Raw genomic sequence first — 7,800 nt, 5'->3', positions numbered from 1 at the left:
TATCTTGAACACGTAAAGAAAAAGTCGGTACCCTCAGCATTCTCCATGAAGGAGTTCACTTAATAGAGAATACTGAAAAAACTAACTGTTTCAGTCAATATTTTAAGCCAATTTGCTAAAAACCAAAGTGCTACTATACACTACCTCCTCTTAATGTCCATGCGCAAAATGTAGTGCCTCCTGTAGTAATTACACTTCAGAGTATCAGAATGTGCCTACGTGCATTAGATGACACCAAACAAGCTGGTATAGATACGATATCACCGAAATAACTGAGAGCCTGCTCCGATCTTAATACCTGTACCTATTTTATTGCAAGGCACTTTAAACTGGAATTGTTCCCGAAGAATTGAAGACTACGTTGGTTGTGCCAATTAACAAAAATGGCCCGAAGTCTTGGTGTCCAATTATAGGCCGGTTTATTTGTGTTGTGTACTTTGCAAGATACTGGAACATGTTGTATATAATAATATGATGAAACACTTAGAAGCTATTAATTTGTTCGTCCAGAATCAACCCGGGTTTCGCGCAACTGTCTCAAGTAGCAACCAATCAACAGAGCGTTTTAATTACCATGCCTTTGCAGCTGACAACAGATTACTGACTGATGCAATATTCATAGATTTAGAAAAGCATTGATTCTGTCTCACGTGAATTATTAAAGAACAAATTATATGTCCTCAGTATTAACCAAATTTTTCGAAATGGATTACAGATTAACTTAATAACAGAACACAATGCGTCGTACTAGGTGGTAGGCAATCTGGTCTTGTGGAAGAAACTTCGAGTGTGCCACAGGTGTTGGTATTGGGGCCACAGTTATTTTAAATTTTCATCAATGGCATCTCGACCAATATTTCTTTTACTGCTGGGTAACAATTAGGAAAGGGAAGCGCATAATGACCACAAGGTGCACAGTTCGCAATAAAGAACTCCTAAACGTCCCCGAAGTCATGCATTTAGGCGTACATCTTTTTGAAGATCTATAATTTAATCAGCATAATTATAACATCGTAAGGAAAGGTGTAAGCATGCTTAGCCTCGTTAAAGGGGAACTTCAGTGCACGCCTCAAATACTGAAAATAACGGCTTATAGATACCTAGTAAGATCCTAGTTAGAATATGCGGGCAGCCTGTAGGAACCCCATTCAAATTTTCTCATTGTTAAAATTGAAGGTGTCCGAATTATGCTGGGCGGTTTATATTAAAGCAATATTCTCGGGGAGCCAGTGTCTCACAGATGAAGGCTAGTATTGGGATCAAACATCTTAACTTAAGACGGAAGGAAATCCGACTGAAATTAATGCATGCAATCTATAATGTATAGAAAAATTAAATATATCAAGCCTCCTAACTACCTGTCAAGCAGACGAGATTACTAATTAAAATCAGGGAAACGAAATGTCCTACAAATTACATGAAATTCTATTTCTTCCCAAAAACAATATCTGAGTGCAGCACATTACCAGCCAATGTGGTGAGAGCTGATGGTGTCCGGTTTCATCAGCTCATCAATAATTTGTAATTATCCCTGCATTTTGTTGTTCGTGGCTTGTATAACAAGTTCTCATATTTCAAATGCTTCACTATAGTCATCATATATGTAAAAAAATATTCTAAATATTTTTTTCAATTATTTGTATTTTATTTATTATTTTTTTACCCACTCTCCTGCTATACTGCAGAATATTTTTTAAATAAATAAATGAATAAGAAATACACTTTATATATTTATTTAGGAGCGGCACTTCGTTTTTCAAGGCAATTTGACGTTACTTTTGAGCTCTTTCAAAATGCAATTAGACTGCACGGCAGGAGGTTACGCGCGGGCTTGGCGTGTCATTATCCGGCTCGGTCGCATGCCTGTGGCGCCCAGCCGTAATTTTAAAATTAAAAGTTTTAATTGTTGAGTCTGACGTCCCAAAGTGACATATAGGTTATGAGTGACATCGTAGCTGTGGCCCCTTGAATAATGTAGCCCAATCGAGTCTCTTAATATGGGCTGACGCCGCGCAGCGCACATGCTTTTTGCCGAGCGCGGAGCAGGTGTGGCTGGGGCAGCCCAGATTTATTCAATTCGCAAGTCCCACCGGTGGGTAATACGGAATGATAACATTTCAAAAAAAGATGCGACGGTACGCTAAGTACCTGACCTTGTGCAGTGCAGAGGCACTGACGGCTAAATTCAACAGACACTCCAGTAAGCAATTGATATCAAAGAAAATATTTAAAACCTATGGGCTCAGTTCTTGGTCGAGAAGTCCGAAACGCTCGTTCTCGTTTCAATGCGATCACCGCATTGTCAGCGTATAAAGCAGGATGGATCGCATAACCCGAGAATGACATTCAGGATCAGTGGTGATGTTCTTCTAACGGTAGCAAGCATTAGAGTTTTGGGATTATGAATTCAGGCCAACAGCAGGAACTGGAAACAATTCACAGTCCTAGGCGCGCACCAGTGAAGCTTATAGACTCCTGAAGCGGATTGAAAACATGCGCGCATGGAAGAAGCTAACCTCCTTAGGCTACTCCAATCTTTTGTAATTAGCAGGATAGTCAATGTGGCGCAGTACTTGCGACTTCACAAGACAGAAAATTGCAAACTTGGAATTTTTTAATGGAAAGGAATGAAAACGGCAATAGGTTTACCACTCAATAAATCGCAGAACAGGATATTGCGATAAGGGGCTTCCAATACCCTCGAAAAGGTCACTGAGGCTTTAACGAGCTCGCAGTACTAGAGAGAGTTGCGCAGTCGTAGTGGGGGCAGAAATCTAGAGACACTAGGGCATGAGCCTCCATGTCTACTGATATAGTTCCGAGAAAGGTTAGAGATAAATTAGAAGCCTTCACTCCCCAAAAACACGCATTGCACCAGAATCAAAGTGAGAGAGGGGATAAACCAGCAACTTTGGAAGCCCCTTTCGAGGCCTGACAGAACGTCTCGTGTACATATGCCGCGCAATGCGCGGACGGTAATGGGACGTTTCGGTGAGACCTATAGAAAACGGGGACTCCGGAGTAAGCTGCAGCACCTCAAACCGACCGCAACGTAAGCAAAAGAAGCGGCCATTGCGCTAGCTCTATCTCTACCACTGGTCAAAATTGTTGTGAATGACTAAACCTCAGCGAATAGAAACTGATGTCGGCCATATTTTGGCCGCAGCAATACGAATGTTGGCCAGTCGCAAACCAACAGCACAGGAGGTCGCGCTAATTTTTCACAGTGGCGCACCAGAGGTTGAGTGAAAAGAAGAAAGGGTACGTACTTGCTCGAGCATTACATACCTTCCGGAATCCCAGTGATGTCTGATGTGTAACTCCACCTTACGTGCTCGATGAGGAGCTCCTACAGCTCGATGACGATCTTAACACGTACCAATATACCCCAAATTGTTAAAACGTAGGAAGATAAACACTTTCAAGTCAGCAACTCAACAAAAATGAAGAGGTTATGTGGCGTAAGCACCAAATGGGAGTGATCCCAAATCTCCAGCTTTTCAGAAGGTGACACTAAAAATTTTCCGGCCAAGGTACCAATGCTGCGACTGTATAGCGTAAATTATTCATATAATGTAATTTCCTAGATTTCGAGAACCTGATAGAACAGATGAAGCTTGGGTGATGCTAGATCTGAAACAAGTAAAAAAGGACAGTGTAAAGTCATCCGTCTCCTCCTGTCCAATGCTGAGATCCAGGAGATCCCGACCGATGACTGTGGGGGAGGGCGCGGCTGAAACCGAGCTGCGCCTGGGACTCTCTCCAGCGTCTGACGGTTGAAATAAATATTATTTGTCTTCTTTTAGCGACGCTCTACTGCTCACATGCTGAACTTCATGTGGAATAAGGCTTGGAAATGACCTGTATGGCGCGGCTAGAACATCACCAGGCTAGAAAATTGCCGAAATATTCGCGAGTTGCCGGAATCCTCGAGAAAGATCTCGGCGCATTTTGTGTGTCAAAAAGACTGATAAAGATGAGTAAAGATGATAAAGATGATAAAGAACACCAATAGATACGCGTGCCAGAATCAGAGTGATAAGGGCGCATACTAGCAGCAGTCTAGAAAACAACAAAAAATATTTGAATGGTTTTACGGCAATACTGTGTATCCATTTTCTTTCCCTCGTTCTACCATGGTGTGCTGTCAATGTTTTAGTAATTGAAATTTATTTATTGCATTGCAGTGTGTAGTTAGTTCATAATAATGTATGAGTGGCTGACCGAAGAGTTCCGCTTCCAGTCTTTGTGTTACCCCTCAGCTGGCTTATGTTCGAGTGTTAGTGGGCAGCCTCATTCCCACATTAGTCGCATAAGGCAGGGACCATTTTAGATACGTCTAAGAGACTAGGTTAGCTCATTTGTGTATTTGTGTGGCTGGACTGGAAACCTTATCCCTAGAAAAGGTGCTGAGCACCAACGTCGAGTGATTTGCTGTGGTAGTCGGATTAGTAATAGCGATGGCCACGGCGATGGCGGTTTACTCCGCGGCTAGCGGTCGATCTGGAGTTGGAAACCGTCTCCGCGTTAGCCAGTCTGACAGTAGTAATGCTGAGATGTGTAACGCCGCATACAGAATGCTTATTAGGGTCATCTGCGTCTTTTGTATCGGCATAGAGGACATCCTATAGCCTGCTCAGGACCTTGTGCATGCTTTAACGCGCTAGTGTGCATTAGGGTCTTCAAGAAGGTTGCATGAACGCGCTAAGTGCCGGTTTTACCATCTTTTGACGATGTTCAAAGGGGCTTTCGAAAGAAACGTTATATGATTGTTCAGCTTGGCTTAGCACAGAGAAGAAGTAGCATCATTTACTACTCCGGCAGCCAAGGTTTGCTTCACTTATACTTGTGCTGTATGCCTTTTCAAGTTTAGAGAAGTATTTAACGAGTCCTTCGGTCTTATATCAGGATGAAGGAGGCTTAATTAAGTTATCTATTGCAGTTTGCAAACTGAAATGAAGACGAGGATGATGACCTAACTCCACGTACAGCGTGATAGACTTCTAGCCGAAATCCTCAAAAACCTGCTACCGAAACATTGCAACACAGTGGTTAACGAACCATACTTCTGCCTCAGCCGGATCGAGACAGAAGGACGGGTTTATTTTTCAATCAATTTACAATAAGAGGCTTCTTAGCCATCCAAGAGAAATGCAGGATTGCGGGCATGGTAGCAACTGTGCTGCATCAAAACAAACATAAGAAGCGAAAATCTGACCATACACAGGTTATCGACAGTCCTATTCAAGCTGACAGCCGCCGCAATCGCATATTAACGCATTGTTTCGGATCAAGGTAATACAAAGTCTTTTGTCGAAGTACCTTGATAATTGTGGCCAACCTCTCTGCCTTTCCCTCCAATAAATTTTTCTATCTATTGACTTCAGGCACCATCGGCAGTCATGGGGGCTACTGATGTCATGCGATGCAATGTACGAATTCCACAGGAATTTCAGAGTTGTGCCGAAGATAGGAATAATTGTAAAGAAACTCTATCATGATATATAACAGATAAGTAAAGCTGGGCTGGTACTGATAGACTGCATTTTACGTGACAAAAAAGCATATAGATTTCGAAAATGCATACATTTTTCAGAATTATGTCTATATTTCTCGTTTGGTCTATGGCTGGAGGCGTGCAAGTTTACTAAGAGAACTGCAAAGCTTTTGCTTAACAGAGACAATGATAACCTCAATGCGATAACAAAATCTAGGATTTTTCGGCATTTACAGCGTAAAGTCTTTCTTGAATGTTAAAATCAATCAGAGATGCTATAAGGAGACGTCCTAGGATTTAGGAATTAGAGTTTATGGGATGAACTGCAAATAATGATTGTTACCCTAGACAATAAGTTGTAGGCTTGAAAATCAATATGAAAATACTAAGCTAATGTTCCGTAGCCTTTGGAAGGAACAGCATTTTAAGTTAGGTAGCGGAGCACTGGAAGTAGGAGATAACCGCAGATTCGGACCTTGAAAAGGAATAACAATTTGAATAAAATTGGGATGGAGCGCATTTGGCAAACACTCGCAAAATTGATGAGCAGCTTATCGGTATCACTCAAGAGGAAAGTGTACAGAAGTTGCATCTTACCTGTACTCACCTATGTGGCTGAAACGTGGAGGCTAATCAAGAGGATTCTACTTAAGCTGAAGAAAATACAGAAGGCTTTGGAACACAAAATGTTAGGGGCAGCTTAAAGGGTATAGGAAGGGTGCAGAGTGGGTCAGAGAAATAACTCAAGTTAATAATATTCTAGTGAAAATCAAGAAGGGGTATGGGCATTACATGTGGTGGTAAAAGATGATAACCGATGGTCGCTTAGGGTAACAAAATGAATTCCAAGGGAAGGAAAGCGTAACAGGGGGTGGAAGAATGTTATGTGGACGGATGAGGTTAAGAATTTCGCAGGGGTCAAGAGGATGCAGCTAGCACAGGACCGGGTTATTGCAGGACTATTGAAATGGTCTTCACCCTGCAGTGGGTATAGTCAGGCTGGTGATGATCACAATAATGATGACACTGACATGCCTGTTTCCGGGCTATCGCACCCATTCAAGACTCGTTAAATGGCACGCAGCCCACGTATGCTATAGAGGCAAGCTTCGGTACTGCATGGTAACCGTAAAAATGTCTTTAGCGCCAACTGAGCTCCTCACGAGACAGCACACACATGTTAATCCAAACATTAGGGAATTTCAGTTTTATTTCGCGTCTTCAAACGCTGGGGCTCTCTGGGCAGGCTCTCCTGCGACCGACGAATCGACGTCCTGGATCCCTTCGATGGGCTCCGCCGCTCCCGCTTGTAGGTGGTGACACTGGTCTCCGGCTGCATTGGTTTCGCGGAGACCGTTACAGAGCCCTCGGTATTCCCGTCAGCGCTGTGTAAAATGGCGCAGCTTTCCGTGTTCACATCCTCTAAAGCACTTGTACCAGATTCAGGGCACTCATGAGGCCCAAACGTGGCAGTGCTGGGGATGATTATCTTTACAGGAGCCTGGGAGAGAAATAATGCGAATCTTAATTTCGAAACGTTTAACCTGGCAAAAGCAAAAGGTCAAGTGAGATTGATTCTGAGCCAAACAGCGTGGCTCTACCCAAGTAGCCAACGGCCTAAAACTCTCGAGTGAGTGAGTGAGTGAATTTGTGTGTGTGAGTGAGTGAGTGAGGGAGTGAGTGCGTGAGTGAGTGAGTGAGTAAACTTTATTGTACGACAGAAAAGGCTCTTTTCTACCCCAGGTTCACCCCTCTAGAAGAGAGGCGCCTTGGCGCAGGTAAGATTCCGCTTCCGAAGCCGGCCAAAATCTCGATAAAAAAACTGCAGTCTTTACTTTACCATAATTTTGAATTTTATTGAGCCCGCTTCGCGTATAGATTGTAGTATCGTGGATAGCAAAATTTAGACAAATGCATTACACAGGTACTCTATTATGATCTCACAAAAAACCTCGACTACGCACTTTAGAATTCACGCCTGTTTCGCTTGTTTAGTTTATAGTGTTTATTTATTTTATCCTCGGGGCTTACAAAAGCATTGTAGAGGGGAGGGGCAACGGTAAAAATGGTACAGTTATTGAAGGGAAGAAAATGGGGAAAGAACAACAAATAACAAAATTGCACTTACTTTAAACACACTTGTAAGTTGCAAAATATCAGGTAAATTGACCGGAACTGGTTGTTGCATGTAAGATCAGTTGTTTCTGTACCAATGTATCTAAGAATGAAGTGCACTAGTAGACGAAATCAGACCTCTTGGGATTGTCTAACGTGCCCTTGCATGCTACATTACAAAGGCACTT

The sequence above is a fragment of the Amblyomma maculatum genome, chromosome 1 (assembly GCF_055883805.1).
Source record: "Amblyomma maculatum isolate TAMU_Amacu chromosome 1, ASM5588380v1, whole genome shotgun sequence".
NCBI classification, from domain to species: Eukaryota; Metazoa; Arthropoda; class Arachnida; order Ixodida; family Ixodidae; genus Amblyomma; species Amblyomma maculatum.
Note: the sequence above shows the minus strand (reverse complement) of the source record.